Source organism: Crotalus tigris, unplaced genomic scaffold (genome assembly GCF_016545835.1).
Source record: "Crotalus tigris isolate CLP2741 ecotype Arizona unplaced genomic scaffold, ASM1654583v1 scf7180000018890.296412, whole genome shotgun sequence".
In the NCBI taxonomy this organism is placed as follows: domain Eukaryota; kingdom Metazoa; phylum Chordata; class Lepidosauria; order Squamata; family Viperidae; genus Crotalus; species Crotalus tigris.
Window position 1 is genome coordinate 16,718 of NW_024097259.1, and position 22,835 is coordinate 39,552.

At 36.2% G+C, this 22,835-nt stretch overlaps 1 long non-coding RNA gene across 1 annotated transcript in view; it reads right to left on the bottom strand.

Annotated features, from left to right (window-relative positions):
• Positions 1-22,835, bottom strand: part of LOC120314325 — a 154,868-nt gene that overhangs the window by 16,186 nt on the left and 115,847 nt on the right. Inside the window, exon 2 of the long non-coding RNA XR_005558408.1 lies at positions 4,700-4,773. This is a non-coding gene — a long non-coding RNA (uncharacterized LOC120314325). The remainder of the gene's footprint in view (positions 1-4,699; positions 4,774-22,835) is intronic.

Consider the following 22,835-nt stretch of genomic DNA (forward strand, 5'->3'; position numbering starts at 1 on the left):
TGCCTTCAGTAACCAGCACCTCCCATACCTTCCCTTTTATTATGCAGCCAAAGTGTGGCTTCCTAATGCCTTCTCCTTTGCCTTTGGAGCCGCCCCATTGCATTCCTCTGTCTGACTCTCTTGCTGGAGTTTACATGCTTCCTGGATATCTGCCAGCTGTGAGTTATCACTGTCCAACTCAGACTCCCAGCACAGGTGTCTCAGCCTGAGCGCGAGTAGAGGGGCCAGGCTACTCCTCAGATTGTAAGTTTTGGAGCTCATCAGAGCCTTCCTCCTCCTCTGATGTCTCTCCAGGCCCTCCTCCTCCTCCTCTGATTCCCCAGACTCAGCTGCCGGGTCCACTGGCTGACAAGGAATCACAACAGGCATTGATAAGGGAGGCAGGTGTCCAAACATGCCCATGCACACAAACATCTATTAAAATGCCTTAATTATCCTCCATATAGAAGAGCAAGCCAGAAGAAAAGTAATTAAAAGAACAAACGGACTCAGACAGAACTCAACAGCAAAACGTCTTTCCTATTCTTACTGTATAAAGGAATATATATATTTTTCTATAAAATATAGGAATATAGAAAATACAAAAGAATATTTGTAGCTCAGGGTTGAACTGTGGAGTCCTTGGTACTCTCTGAACTTGGTTTTTTTCTTGCAGATGTTTCATTATCCAGGTTGGTGTCATCATGAGTGTTGGCCAAGATGTTTCAGTAATCACACAGAATTACTGTATGTAAACTGGAACTCTGTATAGTTGTCAACCTTTTTCTGATGTAATTTTATATTTCCAGTTTTATTTCTTGCCATCTAATAAAAATGATAGCAAACAATGACTTCTGTCCCTGACCAACCCCCTCCTCCCCCCCCGATTTCACCTTTTTGATGACCACCCAAAAATAGAAAAAAATCCCCTTCATCCTTAAAATGGAATAACATGAAATGAAGTCAAGAGCGCAAGTCTGTTTCATTTGCAATTTTAGTTCAATAAAATTGTTGGTTATTCTCTGCACTAGGAAAAGTTCATTAGCACTTTCCTAACTAACCCACTCCTCCCAAAATATATGGCATTTGTAGTACAATATTATTGAATGATTTATTTATCGGAAATGAAAGGCCCTGGAACTAATAGACATGTTCCTAGTATGGATCAGGTCCCACTGACTTTTGAAGAAGGAATAGATAAAAAAATAAAGGCATAAATATGTATTCTGATTTTAAATTATACAGCTGAATAAATTAAGTAGGAGGTATTCACCAGTACCTTCTTAAACATGCACAAAATTAATTCTTTGGATATAACTTTATGAGTATTGTGGTCAAGACAATTTGCTTTCTATTAGAGAAAAACTAATGGGAGCAGAAGGAGAATTACAGGGTTGTGCAAAGCTCTGATTCTTCACTTTGATGAAGAGTCACAAGAAACTTTGAATCTGCTTTGCAAAACCATGCAGAATCCACACTTCTACATCTGAAGTAGACCCTTTGCTTCTCCTTGAGTTATATTCCATCAGTTTTAGTAGAAGCAGAGGCATCTACTCAGCTCCCCTCAGTGCCAGATGAGGTTTTTATGGAGGTGCAGATTACCTCATCATGGGCCACTGTGTTGACTCAGTGGTATGAATATTATAGCCTAGGCATAATTAAACCAAAACAAGACAGAAAAAGAAATAAAAAAGAGAAAAGACTATGAAGGTGAGGAAAATATAGATCAGATTCTTTATTTTTGAGGAGAAATCTGGCTGATCAGCAGCAACGTTTCAAGCTGTTAGCTTTGATTTCACTTCCTGAAGGCAACAGCTCACATTACTATGGAGGCATATAATTGCAAAGGAGTGCTTGGTTGAGTTAAATGCAGTTAACTTGTTTCCAATTTTCTTGTCCATGGGAAAAAAAGCAGTCTCCAGTTGGATATAATGAAAGCCGCCATGAACTTTGCTTTTCGCAGTTTACTTAACCTGCCTTTTGAGATGTGTTTTTTTTCATGGGAGAGGAAAACACATATCCTACAGGCATTGCTAACTACGTAAAGGAGAAAATTAGAATAACATTGCGGTAGCATCCATTTTTCATACTGGTCTGTACCAGAAATCTGACTCATTTAGCAGAAAAGCTGAAAGAATGTAAATAACCATCCCAGATACGTGAAATAATTTGATAGATTTGTAGGAGTTGCTGACTGACAATTCCAGTTGGCCACAATGACTGACAAAACTGTCAATTGCCTTTTAATATCTTTCCTGGGGAGGCAAACACACTGTACTTGGGGCTTGGAATGGGACAACTCACCACCGCCAACTCAACAGAGATAACTTGTTGTGAGATAATTTAACAATTCAATTTAATTATTTAAAATAAATTAAAAATTATTTTAATTTTTGTCGTTCACATTTCATTCTGTCCCTCCTTTTTCACCCTTTCTTTAATGATTCTATCCCACCATTTCTTTGATATTAATGTAACTCTTGTTCCGCAGTGAATTGTCCCATGATGAGTTGGCCATGGCAAGTTGGGTTGGCAAATTGACTATGGTGAGTTGGCCATGGCAAGTTGGCTGCGGTAAATAGTCATAGATCCCCTGTGGCTACCACAATAGTTTGCAAAATAAAAAAAATGGCAATGGATGAAAATTAAGATCAGGAACTTGAATCACAACATAATAACTATAATATGCATTCCAAAATAAGAGTAATTTCAGAGTAAAGTCAGAGAATATCCGGATGGTCTGAAACTATTTAGCTAAATCATATATATATATATTTGGCCACCCAAATGCTGGCTAATAACTGTCATCTCAATCTGAATGACTCATTCCTGAAGAAACTTTGAGGCCATCTTGATGTAAATTAATGTTGTGGGGCCTTCCTATGTTGGGCTAAAGTCTAACAATATACTTTTTCTCAGTTCATTTCATTTTTAGCAAGAACTTAACAGAACAAATTGTAAGAGGTTCAAGAAAGTAAAACAAGAAAATGCATAAGATTGCAGACCGTTTTTATAAATCTAAGAATGAATATAATCCCACACCAATATAGGCATAGCCTTACCTAATTTAGAGCACAATAGGGATAGATAGGATAGGGGAGGACAGATGAGGAAGATCCTACATTTTCTCTATGATCACCCCCTTCCTCTTTGAGGTTGATCTTTTCATGTATGAAATCATGGCATATATATGTACTTAGGAAATGTATTTTCAAAAGTTCTCGCTGCTATTTTTGATTACAGAGCTAACTAACTGTGAAGAACATTTTTGGGGTTTTACAATAGGGAATCTAACTCAAAGTGTTTTTCACCTTTTAGATTCTTATACTAGCTTAATGCTGCCAGGACAGTGGTGGTGAACCTATGGCACGCATGCTAGAGGTGGCACTCAGAGCCCTCTCTGTGGGCACACGCACCATGCCACGGAGATGGCAACTCTCCCTCTTCAACCAGCCACCTGCTAACTGGTCGAGGTCTCACATGGCCGGATGTATCCCAGCACCCATGCGTTCACTGGCCTCTGTGTGCAGGGGCTGATGGTGTCAGGCAGCAGCTGCCCTGGCCCCTGCCTCACCTTTCCCTGTGACAATGGCACCCCCACCCTGCCTTGCTTTGCCTCACCTCACCCTGCATGATGAGCCTCCTGCCCAACGCCCCACCTGCCAGAGACCCCCTGGATCTTCCCCAACCCTGCTTGGCCCCCACAGACGTCTCTCCTCACGAGCAACATTGAGGTGATCACACCCACATTGGCCACACCCACCCAATCTGCCATGACCACTCCACCTATGCCCATCCAGTGGGACATGCCCACCTGACATCCGGTGATAAATAAGTGGGTTTTGGGTTGCAGTTTGGGCACTCGATCTCTAAAAGGTTTGCCATCACTGCTCTAGGAGATTCTCCTTGGGTTTGTTATCTCTGTTTTGTGACACTTTTTGCATTATTTTCATTTGATTGGTTCATTTTTGTTTTATTCATTTATTTATTCATTTAGCCCTAGCTAGGAAGACAACCAACTACTCTAGTTGCTATTTTGTTGATAAGTTCTCTGGAGCCCCCATTGCTGAGGTAAGCTTGAACATGTTTCTTCCTCATGGCTAAACATATATTGAACACTGGGACTTACCCATAGACAATTCAGGATGTTAGACCCAAACAGTTCCTTGGCAGGTAAACTGGCCTCTTTCCAAAACCAGAGGTAAGGAATTTTTAAAATAAAATCTACTTTTCTGCCACACTTATTGAAGCATTTCTGCAGACTTGGAATCTTTGAAATGGGGTGAAGATTTCTTTGGAATACATTGCTTCTAAATTCTTTCCCTTTGTTTGTGTGCAGCTGAGAGCAAGTGAACCATATAGGACGCATTCTGTTCAACTAAAAACACTAACCAACTGAACACTAGGCTGCTTAAGGGGTTCCTTCCTCTAGCATGATACAGTAATAATGCTTTCCCCAAACTCTACAGTTTGCATTACTGTTTGCAACAGGGCTATACAAATAAAAAGGGCCCCTGATAACATACGTTATTCCAGTTTTATGCTTCTTCAAATTGACGTTCCAGGCGTCAGCAAAGTAAACTAATTTTCCAAAATGTAATTTTTGTCCTCTTTTATTGAAAATGCTTTTGCATAATGTGGACCGTGATCTTTTTACGGAACTGATTATGAATGTTTCCATTAATAAAAAAAATGAAAAAGTACGAAATAAACAACTTACCAGAGATTCAGTTTTCAACACCCAAAGGTATCACTGACTGGAGGATTAGAAATCCAAGACACCTCAAGATTTCCCTGTTAAAAAATTCAAAATTGTTTAAATGCCATGTATAGCCATCAAACATTAAACATCAAAAAACATCAAATATGGATTAATGCAGGATATTGTACAATACAGGTAACCTTATTAAAAAAAAAACCATACATCATCAATCTTATATAATGTTATTGAGTTTATAGTATATAAAGATAACATCAGGTATTTTTTCAATGAATACCTATAATTGTAAAATATAACAAATAAATAAATAAATACTAAGTATAGTTTAGATTATTGCATTTAGTAACCTCAAAAGATTTAGCTTCTTAGCAATATTGTTTTCTATATTATTTACCATTATTTATTTATCAATCCTTCTGTCCTTAAGACAACTTATTAATAAGTGACTGAATATTTTTTTAAAAAAAGAATGACTCAATTTTTGCTTCTTTGTAAAGCCCTATTACAATATGAAGCCTGTCAATATCTAATATATCAAATAATTCTAATGGCTTACAATATATATATATATATATATATATATATATATATATATATATATATATATAGTCAAAATCAATAGTGTTTAGGTATTCTCATAAGATCTACTATTAATACAACATATTAAATGGGTCATATGAATAATGACATATATCTTCTTGACTGTTGCATATATTTTAAATTGAAATCTACAAAGAAACTAATTTCAGATTTCCAATAATTTACAATAATTCTTTATATTATATGTGAGCAAAAAGAGGGAATAAATAAAAATTGGCAATATATTAATTATATAATTGTAAAAATTATATAGTATATGTAATAAATACACTGATATGATACTGTAGCATTATACTATACTATAAATAAAATCATGGATAAACATGACCTAAATTTTGTGATAACTGATTCTTCTACTGAAATATATTATGCTAATACACACACACAAACACACCCATGCCATAATTACTCCTTAAGGCCCCAAAGATTCTTCTTGCCATTTTTTTAAAAAAGCAACACTTCTAACTCCTAAGCTCTAGGTATGTGAAATATATAATAGCTTCAAGGTCAGCTGAATTTGCTCCTCAAGGATCCATTATGTTTTCCAATTTTACTATGTTTAACTCCCACTATATCTAAGTTTTGCTACTAAATTTTATAGTAGGTGTATATACATAGTCAGCCATTCCGCCCAAAATATCTTATGTTTAGGCTGATCCAAAGAAAGTCTTGAGATAGCAGCTGTGCTTATTTGAGAAGTGAACATAGAGCAATAGTTCACTTGCAATTAAAGTGCCTCATCATAGGATTTGCACAATCCTATCATATAGGAGTTTGTTGACCATACTTGAAGTTATTTGAATGAAGAATAAATGTGGTAAAATCAGAAAGTAGGATATCCACAAAAATAAGAGTTCAACTCACTGTTTAAAGGATACTTTATATCCTTTTTATAATTCATATTCTCTTTATGCAAATGTATATAAATTAATTAGATTGTTTTGTGAATGCAGAAATAGATTTTAAAATTCAGACACCAAAAATGTTTTACATTTTAGTACATAAACTGAGCCATGTTCTATAATGAGCTACAATAAAGAGACAGCTAAGCTTGGGTTTATTAACTCAGTAATAATTATTTTGACATGGAATAGGAGTAAAAATTTGTATGGTACATTCATGCTGTCAATGCTTCCATTAAGTTATGCATAAGGTTAGTCAGGAACACTGATCATAATTAGTGATAATGAATAGCTTAAGCTAAAAAATGCATCTATCAAGACTAACATATAATTTTTTTTTGTTTGCTTTGCTTTAAAGAGCTGTGGCAATTCATCATTCACTGAAATCAGACAGGTTCGCTGGCCATAAGCAGAACGTATTTTGTAATGGTACAGTTAATAGAAGAGCTTATTCATCCCTTTGAAACTAGGAGCAAGAAATGATGATCAACTATAGGAAAACTTGCCAGAAGAAAAAAAATATATTGTAAGTTAGCCTTTATATTCTCTATGTGAAGCACAACAATTGAACCTCCACTGCCCTCTGCTCAAATACTAGAGTATGTATTGCAATGTGTGTATGACAATATTTTGCCTAATTATTTGACTGACAAAGTTGGGGTAAATGTTAGTCTTTTAGTTTGTTCATCAAAAGCAGAACAGAATCTGATCTGCCTAATTTCTGAAATAGAGGAGTAACAATGGCTGATTTTCTACTTGGGGTAACATACATTCCCAAACCATGGCTGCTTTTGTCATATTCTTCAAAAGAACACGCTTTTACAAGTCTATTACTGGAAAACAAACCTTGACTATATGCTTTCTCTCATTATAAAGGTTAGTGCAAAACAGCTATACAACTGTCCTGATTATGCAGATGCAAGCTTGTTAAGTGATTGGGTTTAGTTTTCTGGATTTACTGCCACTTCCCATCTCAGGACACCAAGACTGGTGAGAAATATATACCAGTTATGACACTGATACAAGGAACAGATGAATTTTGACATCAGAATGCTGATATCTTTGAACTGCAGCAATCTTTCTCTTGACTAATACAAGCTAGCTAACAGAACTGATGGGGGATCAAGAAAGCAGTTGAGAAACCAAGTAACAAATTTCACAGATCTGCAAAGCATGCTCTGTGAGACTTGTTACTTGGTTTCTCAACTGCTTTCTTGATCTCCCAGCAGTTCTATTAGCTAGCTTGTCTTAGTGCTACCACTCATCTTAGTTTGGGGACAAGCAGACAACTTGCCCAACGTTGCACTCATATGCTACTATAGGTAATCCTCACTTAATATCCACTCATTCAGTAACCATTCAAAGTTATAATGGCATTGAACCAAGGTGACTTACAACTGGTCCTCATAGTAATGGCCATTGGGGCATCTCCACAGTCACATGATCACAATTCAGGCACTTGGCAACTGCTTGCAATTACAACATTGCAGTATCCCATGGTCATGTGATTTCCATTAGTGACTTTCAGTACCAGCTTCCAACCAGCAAAGTCAATGGGGAAGCTGGAGTCAGAAGACTGCAGGATGTTGCAACTAAGGGTGATTTGCCTAACTGGGGCTGCTGAAACTACCATCATAAGTTGACATGATTGTGTACCTTATGACTGCATCTGATCCAAGCTATCTGTGCTCCTATCTCCTTCTCCTCAAACTCCTGTTTATCTAAAGAGAAGAGGATGGGTAAAGTAGACGACTCCATTTTGTAATCTTCTACAACTCTATATCTTTTCTACGAAACATAATCATGACAGCCTATTTGGTGTAGGAGTTACAGTACTGGGCTAGAAACTGAGACATCCTGAGTTCCCATCCCACTTAGCCACAAAGCCAGTTGGATTTACTCACTCTTAGTCTATGACAAACCAATTCTGAAATCTTGCTGAGAAAGCTGCAGGGACTTTTCCAGGTAAGAATTAACTAGGAATCAATAATGACTCATACATGTGCACAAAACCTTCATAATGACACCTTTCCCAACCTTCACAATATAAAAGCAACATCTATAAATGGGTCTTCCTGGGAATAGTGGAGGAAGACAGAATGGCTGCCAACGAGATTGCCGAGATCATGCATCAGTTTTCAATAGCCCACAAGTGCTAGGTAGATTCCATTTCTATGGATCACTTGCTATTGAATGCTGTTGGTTTTATTGGGAAAAAAATAAGTTACAATGAGTTCATTTAAGAGGTTGGGAGAAGATGAACGTAATCATTGAGTCACAGCAGAAAAAGCCATCTTGTCAAGGTATATTTGTGTTTTGCTAGAATCAAGTGGAGCAGAGACCATCAATATAAGGCTAATTCCAGGATTTTGAATGCTAAAATCAAATGCTTTCATCCACAAAGCAGAGAAACCTTCAACATTTGTGTCTATTAAGGTGTGCATTCCTGAACAACATGGGTATATTTTGCCTGGTGTGATCATTGGAAGCTGCTGGCCAAGGTCCGGACTTTCTAAATAGGTTCTGGCAGGGGAAGGGAAGGGTGAACTACTCATGTGGTCCCAAGGCTATCAGAAATTACTCTGTCTCATTCAAAAATGGTCATCTACACACACACAAAAAAAACCTTGCCATTTTAATGTCAGAACTTTGAAAAATACTGAATTATTCACTTTGTTATTGCAACTAGATTCAAGTACAGTAAGGCAATTTTGGAAAAAGTTAAAAAATGATTAAAATAATAATAAATTTGTGTGTAATTTTATTGTCTTTTTTCCAAGGATGCATGTACTTGTACAACACTTGAAATTAATTTTTGTTGTTAGTTGCCAGTTTTACAATAGCAAATATGGGAAAGCTAAAGTACAAATTTCTTTCAATCAGTGTTATTTACAGTTGTAGAAACAGCATTAGCTAAAATGTTAGCATAGTGGGAAAGAATTCCAAAGAATCTTTTAATTAAATAGTGTTGGATTTACTTTTGCTGTACATCTTTACTTACAAGTGACGTAATTATTAATAGTTTGTCACCTATACAAATGAATTTGTGTAGACACATACTGTTAAATGCATTTCTGTTTCTGATAGAAAATACAGTTTCTGTTTTCCCTTTCTTTTGTTTTAGATTTTCAATATTTTATTATAGTTATACTAAAAAGTAAACAAAATACGATTCTATCATTTTTCCTAGTCTTTAATTTTCCAATAACAATGGAAAATTAATATAATATTACAATAAGAAAATAATATTAACTTTATCAGTACTTTTAACATGTTTGGTATTCTTAAGAAGTGTTAAACTTGAGAAATATGAAATAAAAAAACTAACTACTCCAATTTCTGTATTAATTTAAACAATATATTAATATGAGATACAGTACATTATTATTTACGTCACTTTGAATGCTTCCCTTCCCATTTTTTTTAAAGAAAGGGGCATTCAGATTTATATGATTTTTTTCTTTTCTAAATATGTTTCTAACTATTTTTTCTGAAAGAACAATATGATTTTTGCATAACCTATGTGTATGTGTGTATGTGTTTATGCACGCACACAAACCATTTCTTTCCTAAATTACTCTGTATAAAACAAACTATGGACACTATAAATGTATGTTTATAAACTATTATCAGATCTGAGTTGCAAAACATCAGATAAACAGTAAGTGACAGGTTATAATTTTAAGTCTCATTGCAGAAATTTATTGGTCATATGGATTTTTTCCAGCTCAGACCTGATAGATTTATTATCAGTCCTCACCAATTTTTACTGTCATGTTGAACTGTAACTTTTATTAACTACAAAATAGTATAAATCATATGGACATTTTTAAGTTACTGATTATGTTCTAAGTAATCATGTATACAAACCAGAAAAAAAAGAAAGCATAAGAGAAATTATTTATATGATGAAGGTAGGGAAAACTTCTCAAACTCTGTATATAATTAAGGAGGAAGATAAATTGCCTGTTTCTTTCATCAATTGTGTTAATGTGGATGATGGAATATTGCCATTGTCCACAATTTAGAAGAAGGGACGACTTTCCTTTCCTGGTTCTCACAAAGGTAATGTCCAATTATCTTCTGATAGCAGAACAACAATGACTATATCTATGTTAACATTAATTATTTTTAATATGACATATAATATGTTGAAAATGAGAATGATCTTGATAAGGTTTTAGCAATGATAGGAGAAAGCAGATTTGCAGACCTCATATCCAATCCCTCATTTAGTATAGTAGTAACTGTGCTCAATAGTAGTAACTGTGAAAAGGATCTCGGTGTCCTAGTGAACAATCACTTAAATATGAGCCAGCAGTGTGCTGCAGCTGCCAAAAAAGCCAACACAGTGCTAGGTGTATTAACAGAGGGATAGAATAAAGATCACGTGAAGTGCTAATACCACTTTACAATGCCTTGGTAAGGCCACACTTGGAATACTGCATCCAGTTTTGGTCACCACAATGTAAAAACGATATTGAGACTCTGGAAAGAGTACAGAAAAGAGCAACAAAAATGATTAGGGGACTGGAGACTAAAATATACAAGGAACGGTTGCTGTAATTGGGTATGTCTAGTTTAATGAAGAGAAGGATGAGGGGGGACATGATAGCAGTGTTGCAATATCTCAGGCGCTGCCACAAAGAAGAGGGGGGTTAAGCTATTCTCCAAAGCACCTGAAGGCGGGACAAAAATTTGGAAGTCTGTAATGAATATAAGTATAATATAAGAATTAATATAAATAACTCATTTTGAGATCAGAGAAAGAAGCACCAGCAGTTATATTTACCACTGGAAATGTTATCTCCCTCACATGTCTGATTAATGTTAGAGGCCAACTAGGTAACTATATATTATTTTAATCTGAACAAATGATGATCTTTGAAAGGTAAAGACATGGACACATGTTTTAATTAGATATGCTATAAAATCCATTTAAAGAATTATTCTGCAAATAATGTGTATTTTGAGACATTCCATATGTGACTTATGTGGTGTTAATTAGAAAAGAACTAGTATGGGGTTTGAAAAGTTAAATATGGCAGCAAGACAGATATTATACCTACTGTGGTAAAATAATACATTAGTGTAGTGAGAACGTTCTTCCTGTGGTAAAATAAAGTAGGCTTTGGAATAAGCAATTGGATTACCTCAAAAGACAACACAAGGCTATAAGAAGTGGGTCAATTACCAAAATCACTTAATTCCATTATTGGAAGAAGAAATCTACCTTTTTAAAAAATCAATTTTGACTGGCAAGATCAATTTCTTGGCCACAGAAGCTAACTACATCCCATGAAACATTTTTTCTGATCTTACAGAGAGATCCTTTCTGGTGCTGGGCAAAACTTTGAATGTTTCAATCTAATCACTGCAACAAATGGAGACCCTGATTAATATCATATACTTAAAACTGCCTTGGATAAATTAAAAGTTGATTTGGAAAATACTTTCCAGCATTGGTAAGAGGATCAAAGGTACCTATGAACTAGGTGGCCTCAGCACTGAAGGCCACTTCATAGAATTATGCTACAACTTTGCAAGCTATGTTCACTGCTATGGCATGGGAAAGCCTCTGCTCTAACTCCTGCAGGCCGCGTTGAGGAAGATATGCCTCAACACAAGGAGTTAGGAGTTAGCTATTAGGATTTAGTCATTAGTTATCTGGAGAAAGAAAGGGAGAATCCATTGACTATCAGGAGTACCCCTTGGATGAAGGACAGTTTGTATGGCCTAAATCTTCCTGAAACAGTAGAAGAATGAATTGGTCACAACCAGTGCTTTTTTTCTAAAAAAAAAAAAAAGGTGCCGGAACTCACACACGTCACACAACCCTCCTTGCCTACCCTACAAGGTTCCATCCCAAAAAGGTGCCGGAACTCCGTTCAGGGCGTTCTATGAGAAAAAAAGCCCTGATCACAACTATCACAGAAACAATTAACTAGTGGAACAGCTTGCTTCAGATGTTGTGGGTGCTTCATCACTGGAGGTTTTTAAGAAGAGACTGGGCAGTCACTTGTCTGAAATGGCTTGAGCAGGGGACTAGACTAGAAGACTTCCAAGGCCCCTTCCAACTCTATTCTGATTCAGATTCAAATTTGGCAGCTGGCAAAGACAAAAAAGGTGGCTCCAGTCCATAAAAGGACAGTAGCTGTCCTTTTCAGCAACAACAGCAATGGGCAATCAGTGATTTTTAGCAACAACTGCAAGAGTAGTAACAGCAAATATCTTTGTCTCATCTTTTGCATAGAACACAGTTTAATCATATACTGTAGATTACACTTTGGGAATTCTGTTCATGTCTCCTTTTTAACCACGCAAACACTTTTTTGGGAGGGTTGGGGGAGAATGTGTGTAACTTTGAATCAGTGTTGACTCCTGGCAATTGCTTGGGCAGGTTCCTGCAGTTTTCTTGGAAAGATTTCAGTTTGCCATTGCCTCCCCGAGAGACATTGGCTGGCCCAAAGTTAGCTAATTGGCTTTGTGCCTAAAGCAGGACTACAATTCACGGTCTCCCAGTTTCTAGCCTGCTGTTTTAACCACTAAAAAACATTAACAAATTGAATTCAAGTTTGATGTATAGTAAATACAACAAGGAATTATTAGAATGTGGAATGTGAATCCACTAATGTAACAATATTTGTAAGAAGAATCAATGATATAGTACATATCAAAGATTAGATAAACTAATTTTAGAAATGTTTGTGGAGTTGTTTGGAAAACAAAAAATATTTTTCACTTTGCTAATAATTAAAAAAAAGCTTATCAAGACTTGTCAGGCTTTTTTTTTTTTTTTAGTAGTTTGACAGAAAAAGGCTGCTTCGCAAACATATCCACCTACCCATCCACAGTCAGTCTCTTGCCTTTTGTCTTCATATTAATTCCATCAGGCCTGTAATGTTTTTGTTGTTGTTTTTCAAAGTGTGACATGAGAAGATAACATTTTGACTCTGATAAAAAAATAAAAACAATTTTCAATTAAGAGTTTATATTTCGCCAACATGCCAAAAGGAATATGGCATTGCCTTTTTTTACAAATCAGATTTCTAAAAGCTGGACTCCAAAAAGACTTCAAAATCTTTGAATAATTTGCCAAAGTGAGGTACAGAACGTCCTCGGTTTATGACCACAATTGGGATAGGAATCTTTTTTATGAAGCAAAGTGGTCATTAAGCAAGACACTCGTGTACTTAATGAATGGCTCATTGAATGGCTGCAATTCTGGTGCTTGAAGTTGTGGTCATTAAGTAGTCTCCCAGATTGTTAGGTGTATGGAGTGAACAAGGGGTCAGCCAGGAGAACTTCATTTCCATACAGATTGAAATCCTCCTGCCAGGCAGCCCACTTGTTCTCAAATATCCTTGCAGCCCTCTAAAGGATTTCAGCTCCTTCCTTGTACATGAAGAGCAAATCCTTCAGCAGGCTGCAGTTACAGAACTGAAACCCTGAAGATTTAAATTCTGTTCCTGCAGCTCATCAAAGGGATTTCCCCTGTGTCCCCTCTGCTTCCACATTTCCCTGCAAGCATCCCCAATGACTTTCTGGGGAAATTGTCATATAAGATTGTAAACGATAGTCACATGATCCTGGGCCACTTGACAACCAGTCATAAAATGCAGTTATAATTGCCAAGTGCCCAGATGTGGTCATGTCATTGGGAAAAAGGGGTGGGGCATGACATTTTACTATGCTTAAATGCTTTAGGGCAGACATGTCAAACTCGCAATGTCACATGATGTTGCGCAATGTATGGGGACAGGGGTGGGCGTGGCTTCCATCTGACACATCCAGACCCCAGGCTGGCAGTTTGACACCCCTGCTTTAGAGGCTGTAAAGCCCACTTATTGAGGCCACTGTAACTTTGAATGGTAGCAAATGACCAGTTGGGAAGTCAAGGACTACCTATAAAACCAAATGACAGTTGCAATGTCTTTTTTAAAATGATAAATGCTTTTTAAAAAAAATTCAAACAACTACCCAAATTCCATCAGACATAGACAGAAATGGGAGATTCAAAGGTATCAGTGGCACAATGCCTTATGCTTTTCTCACATTCTGTATGTATTACTACAAAATTATTAATGAACTCCATCACATGCTTTCATAATAAAGGATGAGAGAGTGTAATCTCTGAAACATACAGCTCATCCCTCTTCCTTTCAACCACTGAAATTAGGCTTGGTCACAATCTAAGTCACTGACATTTGTACATTAAAAAAGGTATTTTTCATATCATCTGCATTCATCTTAAATATAAGAAATATGCTATATAATCTTTTTTCCTAAGAGGTTTTAATATGCACATTTAAAGGAGAAATGGTATAATCCTATCTGAGTCTATTATCTACTTTGCAAAATAGAGCCAAACAAAATCTCACAGCATACCACAAAAAGACACTTTTTTTTTTTACTACAGAGGTTACCTCTGAATAATAAAAGCTTCATTGATACAGCAGTTTCTGTTCTTCTAGTAAAAAGATAATATAAATGAAGTTTTGCAATTGGGATATATTTATGGGGTAAGTGGAAGCTTATCGCCATCTGCTGGAAACATTTAATTTTCCTGATTCTTTTGGGGTATATTCATAATAGTAAGACTGTTGAGAAGGATTTGTCTTTATTGTAACAGAATGATAAGGTAAGACCATTTAAATGAGATAGGAACTTAAATGTGTGTTTTAAAATATAACTGGACTTCTTTTTGTTATTTACCAAAACTTTAATGAGAAATGGGAAAGCCTATTTCAAGGTAAATCATGACTTAGTATTAACTTGCTATTTGAGAATTAATTGATGCAAATGAATTATTTTATCTTTTTTGTTGTTTATATTCCTATAACCATGTGGAAATCTAGCTTCCACACAAAAAACATTTCTATGGCCTTTGCACTATATTGATCTAAGTAGCAAAGAGCTACTCATTTTTAAACATAATTTATATTGAAATGAAATGAAGTATAGATATTTTAGTCAATTCTTGCTCCTGTTTGTTTAAACATTGCTGTTGGACAAGATTCTCAAGAATACACCTCCTCCCAAAATAATCAAGGGGAAAAAAATCAGTTATAGAACTACCAACCCCAAGGCACACATTATTATACTTTGAGCACATTATAGGAAAACCTAGCTCTTTACAAAAGTCTTTAATGATGGTAAGACTGCAAGGAAAGGGAAGAGGATGACCAGCAGCAAATCAGATGAACTTAATTACATTGCTGATAGGTTGGGTTGGGAACAGATTATCCTATAGAAAATCTTTGTGTTTTCCAAGCTTCAACACTGACTTTTTAAGCATATGATCAATCAATGTATCAATCAACAGTTCTGCAACTCTACTCCTACTTTCTCTTTGTTGCATCCTTTCTTCTACACTATTTCTCCAGTATCTAATTTTATGCAAGGAAGAAAAAAAAAAGCTTTAACTTACACATCAACAAAATGCTCACTCAGATCAAAACCTCCTGTGGCTTAAGGTCTCTTTGTTTAATTACATCTGTTAATCTCACTGACTTTTGTTGTTGATTTCCCAGGAATCACCAACAAAGGAATATATATGTATATACCCAGACAAACACGTACACAACCATGGCCTTAATTAGAAAGCCCAGGCAAACATCTCTTGCGACAAGTAGCACTATTCTCCTCAGATTGTTTCAGACAACCTGAAATTCGTAATCCACTCAAGATTGCACTAAGCAACTTAATTAAAATTCTTGTTTTCCAAGATCATCAGTTATTTTTTTTTAATTTTCTGTATGCCACTAATAAATCTCATCTCAAATGTATACATACTTCAGAATCTAACTGCTCAGAAATTGGTGTGAACTTGTGACCTGACTTTCTAGAAATATTCCTCATTTTCTTTTTTTGCAATCCATTTAATGTTTCTCCACTTTCTGCTGCTGCAGGAAAAAAAAAATTTATGTTGCTTAAAATTTACAATCAGAATATCTACTTTTGACATTTATGGCTCAGATGTACAGATTGTCATACCGTTTATATCAGGGGTAGGCAACCTTGGCTCTTTTATGACTCGTGGACTTCAACTCCCAGAATTCCTGAGCCAGCATAGCTCAGCTTGGAAACCTCTCCCTTTCCTCTCAGCGTGGCTGGATCAGGAATTCTGGGAGTTGAAGTCCACGAGTCATAAAAGAGCCAAGGTTGCCTACCCCTGGTTTATGCTAAATGCTGTAAATTACCTTCTCTTCCATCCATATTTGAAACAATTTATTGAAAAGGGTTTTTTTTTAAAAAAAGAAAAAATAGTATTTTCGTTTGAATCTAAAAACACTGTTGCACTCTTATTCTGTGAGTTAAGCCTTCCATTAATGAAAGATACTATGAAATCACTTGTACCACTTTTCTGTTAAAATATATTACTACATTAAATATTTCCAAGCAATTGCCTGGAATGTAGTGGTATTTCATCTAAATCAAATCAATCAATAAAATTGTTTAACAGAAAATAGTAACTATTTGTTAGAGAGTAATGTGCAGAATATTGTTGTCAGGCTCATGGAAAACAAGGAACTGTCAGGAAAATGGATCGCCATAATGAAATGGTCCAGATCCTTCCAGTATGTCACTTCACTAAAAATAAGAAGAACAAATTGGATTCTGTCAAGGAATTGATGAATAGATCTTGCCTTGAGTTCTATTAAGAGCAATGGTTTCAGCTTTCTTTCTTAATCTTCTATATAAAGAAGGGATTTTCAAAAGAATCGTAACCAATTTAAACTGCAAAATGCAGATTTTATGCAGTAAAATTATTTCAATTTATTTATTTAAATTTACCTACAGAACATTTTAACATTCTAAATGTCCTTATGACATTAAGTATACACCGATTCTTCTCTTAAGAAGTCACACTGGATTGGTTTCCCAAATTTTGCTTTGTTATTTAATTATTTATTATTTTTAGTCCCTGCCTCATGTTTTAGGCTGCTTTAAATAAATGAGGTGAAGCTGGGTCTGGTCTACACTGATATGTGCTTTTAGAAGGAAGTTGCTCAGAATTCCTTCTTCATGTAAACTAGGGGTGTCAAACTGGGGGCCCACGTGCCAGGTGCGTCATGTGCAGGCCACACCCACCTCAGCTCCGCAAAGGCAAAAAATGTCACGATACATCATATGATGCAATCGAGTTTGACACGTGTGATGTAAACAGTCTTCTCTCAATACCAACAAAATTAGATGTTACAAAGACAATTGTTCAATGTAATTAAATGCTTTAAAAGACCATGTCAATCAAGGAATCAACTATAAGCAGCAATGAAGTATTGTGTTTTATTCTAACTCAATGAATTTTTATAGTTGCTGTATTGATTATCAAATAAAGAATTAGGAAGGATTAGAAGCCTCAGTATGCTTAGTTTTACAAAGTTCAAATTTTTAAATGGGTATGTTACATAATTGTTATAGATATTCCCATAAAAGAGATTAATAATATATAGATGCTCAATTTTGGAAAAAAAAGTAAAATAAAGTCAATTTACAAAGTATTAATAAGAATTCATTTGTGTGTGTGTGTGTGTGTGTGTGTGTGTGTGTGTGTGTGTGTGTGTCATCATCATCATTCTGGATTTTCCAGAATGATTTTCCAATTTGGAAAAGGTTTGCTGGAACAAAAAAATATTATTACATTTCTTTAAAAAATGGGGCAAACTGTATCTCTAAAGGGGACTATTTGGTCAAATGATTACATCATTTTATACTTCACATTTTATTTTAGGAAGCATCAAGACAAATTCAATTTGTCACTATTGGTAGTACTAATTCTAAATGCACAGTGAAACTGACTTAAGTTAGAATATAAAATTTTAGACACAGACTCTTTAATCACTGTGTATTATAAATTTGCTGATTTTTCAGTTCTTTCTATTTAAACCTTAAATGGGTAACTTTTTAGTGAAGTTTCCATGTTTTATGTTATGCCATTGTCTAATAACTGAATTGTTAATAATTGGGTAACCACTAGTCTGTGCTGTTGTATAAGAAATATTGTTTACAAAACAGGCAAATGATTTATAAAAATGGCAGCATTCAGCACTACTTTCTATTTTAGACTGCACATTGTTTCAACAAAATGATAATATTTTTTTTGTAATAAAAATACAGACTAGTGAGTCTTTTGGCCTTAGAAGGTCTATATTACACAGAAGCAATGAAATCTCAGGAGCTTTCTTATTTTCCCTTGGAAATGTTTTGTACAAGAGTGAAAAAAAAATTTAAACAGCTCTCCAAAGTTGCCATAAGAACTAATTTGCGACATTGGATTTAGGCAGATTTTTTTTTTAAGATGGCCTCTTACCCATCTCTATATACTGTATATAAAAACTGAAAGATCTAGACAGCGTTCAAACTACTGTGTATTATCTTAGGTTGCAACATAGTTATGTGTACAATTTTTAGGAGTTAAGCTTTTCATGTAGGCTGAAATTACTTCAACACTCAATATTATTTAATAGTAGTTTGGGAGAAAAGTACTTACAGGAACCTATTAGCACTTAACAGTGCCAATATGAACACCAGAAAGGATTTGTGAGTATATTTAGTACAGTATCTCCAACTGCTAAGCAAACAATTGAGTCTTATCATATTAACAATGTACTGAAAGTGTAAATATGATTATAATCTAACAGTAAACTCCACTGAACTTGATGGAATTTACTCTGAGTAAACAGAAATGACAAGCATTGAATCTGTATAGACAGCCCACCTTAACATTTACAGTTTAATTTGTTGCTGTTGTTGCTGTTTTAATCACGCCACTCTTTTTTTCTTTTGTCTTCCATAGAATCTATCTATATCCCAGCTTTCATCCAGGAGCTTCAGGTGCTCCTTCATATTTTATTATGCACTGTATAGGGAACCTGAAAAACCTACTAGTCACAAACAAAGCTTCTTGTTGAATTTGAAAATATTGTCAATCAGTAAGCTGTTTATGAACAATAACATTGTTGAAAGGTTGTGCTTGTCTGGCACCATAATCATCCCCAAATCCTGAGTCTAAATATAGGCAGCTGGGGGTCATTAGAAAATTGCAAGGGAGAATTGCACATCAAAGCATAATTGATCTAGAGGCTTTCTCAAAGATATCAACAAAGAGCCTCCCTTGTGTAAACTGTGATAAACAATCTTCTATGCAACAATAAATAATTCCATTTTACGACACATTAAACAAAAGTAAGAAGAAGGTCTTAGCTTTACCATAGGCATTAAGAAATCCGAAATGAAACAAAAGAGAAGTGATTAACCAGATAAAAGGAGCTGAAAGGTCAAAGGGGGATTATCTATATCGATTGTGTAGAGACTTTGTGAACAATAAGTACATGATATGTGAAATGCAGATTATAGAGATAGACTTCCAGGTTTTTATTTCCTTCAGCACATCCTTCACTCCAGCCGTAATAATAATAACAACCCTAAAATAATTCTCCAATGCAACATCATGATTTAAAAAGCAAAGGAAACCATCTGTTACCTTTAATAAGAAAACCTCTTTACCTACAGTACATTCATATCCATCATGTATTCCCTTTCAAGATCACATCAAACAACGTTCGAAAATGAAATGAGGAATAAGCATAAGAAATTAAAGGCTTGAATTAAAACAAAATGAAGGAATCTGAATGCAGTTTATATCAAAATCAATGCTAGACTTCTGCATACCCTCCTATCCTTCAAACTATCATTATTTCCATCATTCCCCTACACTAACTTACACACTGCATTTTGTTTTTAAATGTCTCATTTCTCTCTATTTTGCATCATCTTCATCTAATCACAACTGTCTTGGTCATCTCCTTCTCTATCTGCTCACATTTCCTTTGTATATTTGTTTTGTAATTTAATCATGGATTCTTTCCATATGGTCAAGCCATTTCAGTATACTTTTTTGAACTTCTCACTCATATTCAATCAACATTGGTTCACGACACATTCTTTATCTTATCTCTTGTTTGATCACAATGCAATCATTCCCATTGCATTCAACTTGTATGGTTGTCCTTACATAACAAATTCTCATTAAAACAAAACAAAGTAGATAGAAGTCTGCTGCCTTTTACAAATAACCATTTTTTGCTTTTTGGGGGGGGACAAGCACTGATTCTTTACAACAGACCCCATAATTTGCACTTCTTTTTCCACTAACATTTACACATGTTAAAATGTCTTCATCCATTTTCCCATCTTTAGTAAACATTCTAACAACATATGCAACTTTCATATTTTTAAAGGTTTTTATTTTACCATTTATGTAGAATTTGCAATTCTACATGCAATTCATTAAATGTTTCTACTTAATCAAAACTATCTTGGCTTTTGACTCAGTAATGTTCATAGTCCTCATTGCACCATGTAATCTACACTATTGCAATTAATTTGGGTTCTCGGCCAATAGCATGGCATCAGCTGCATACAACAGTACATATTGATTCACATCTGCAATCAACACATCTTTAACTATAAGCGTTCCTTTTATGCTTCTTGAAACATTAAAAATAAAAAGGGACATCATATATTGATTTTATGGTTGTTTTTGCACTTATTTTGGCTACCTCTCCTTTTGTATAAGGTAACAGAGACAATATTCTTATAATCACCAGGCATATCTTCAAATTCACATAAATGTTAAACAAGTGATACAGTCCCTCTGTAAGAAAATAATATTTTAACATTATGCACCATTTACATTTATTACGTAATATTACAGCCATGTGGCAGTGAGATGGTAGTGAATTAATTTAATAAATAAATAAAAATCAATAACACAATCCTCAATCTCCGGGAGTGGTATAAATCATCTGTTTATTGTTAAAAGGATTTTAAAAAACAATAAAAGCAACTATTTACAATATTAAAAAACAACTTAGCTTTCGCTGGTCACTGCCAGCATCCTCAGAGTGAAGCTTAAGGGGTGGGGAGTTCCTTTTGTAGACCTTGCTAGCCTAACTGCTTACTCATTGCTCATGTGATAGGGCCATCCCTCCTGGCTGACCGTAATTGCCTTAATTGTCCCGCTCCTCTTTTTTGCACTCCAGTTCTACACCCTTTCCCCCTCCCATCCTTGTCAATCTCCTCCCTCCCAGCGCTGTTGCCACTGGTATACTTTCTAACCACTCCCTCATACTCATTCCAGACTGCACATTCAGATCCAATGCTCCAAAAGTCTTTCCATTATCGCTCTCCTCCTTTCTATCCCATTTGTCTGCCTGTAGTTCTCGCCTTCCACTGTCTGTCCCTGTTAATCCTCTTTCCTCCAATTTCCTTCACACCTGGATGTGCGTACGCACACCCGTGTCCCATCCCTCTGCTCCATCTGCCTACGGCCAGTTGGCTGTCTGCCGGCTGGTTCTTGAGCCCAGTCCCCCTCATCCTTGTAGGTCTTATTTCCTCTGATTCCCTTCTATATTTGGGTGTGCATGCGCGTAACCGTATCCCATCTCTCTGCTCCATTTATGGCCAGTTGGGCTACCTGCTGGCTTGTCCTTGAATCCCGTCCTCCTCATCCTTGCTGATCCTATCCTTCCTAATGCTGTTGCCGTTGGTGCCTCTACCAACCACCTCCCCTACCCCCTTCTCTATTTTATCCTGTTGATCCACTTGCTGTTTTAACCTCCCCGTTCATCCATCCAGGTTCCATTGCCTCCAAACTTTCTGCGTGCCTGTCCATGCGTGCGCACAGTCATGTCCTATCTTTCTGCTTCATGCGTCCATGCTCAAGCGAACCACCTATTGCCTCACCCTTAGTTCCACCTTCCCCCCTCTTTGCTGATCCTATCTTTCCTGGTGCCAATGTCGCTGATACGCCTTCTATCCCTACCCCCCTACTTATTTTGGGTCATACAGCTAGGTCCGGCATTCTCAATGCCTTCCCATTCCCATCCCCCCTGTTGGTATTGATCTAAACATTTGTCCAGTTTTCCACCATCCATCCCTGCCAGCCCTATTTCTTCTGACTTCCCTGTGAGCATCCTATTACCCCACCTTGTCTGTCCTTGGTCAGCTGAGCTGCCTGCTGACTCCCCCCCAGATTCCCTCTCTCTCATCCTTATTGCCCCTATCCTTCCTAGCGTCATTGTCATTGATGTGTCCCTCAACCTCCCCCCCATGATCATTCTGGGCCGTACGCTCAAACCTAGCACCATCGATAATTCTCCATTGTCACTCCCCCCCCTTTTTTTATCTCGCCATCTATCCATTGTTCTGGTCTTATGCTATCTATCCCTACTGGCCCTGTTCTCTCCGAATCTATTTTTTTGCCTGGCCATGCGATAATTGCCTTCACCGGTTCTGCCCCTGGTGAGCGATGTCCGCATCATGGCTTGCTCCTCGTATGCTTTTAATGCCTGGTATGCTGGGGGCAATTCTATATATCGGCTAACCAAATCCAAATTCGAGAGCCAGGCCTCCTTCAATAGGTGCCCTCCTTTGGAGGTATCCTGGGTGATGGCTTCCGTGCCCATTGTTGACCATATGTGTCCATATTTGAGAATACTGCTCCTGCCTTTTGACGGCCAGTTTGTGTTCATATATTCTGTTTTTTATCCATTTGGCCATCTCTTTCATGTAGTTACACTAGCAATCCTTGCAGTGTACTCTGTAGACAACCGATGATTTTTCCCCTC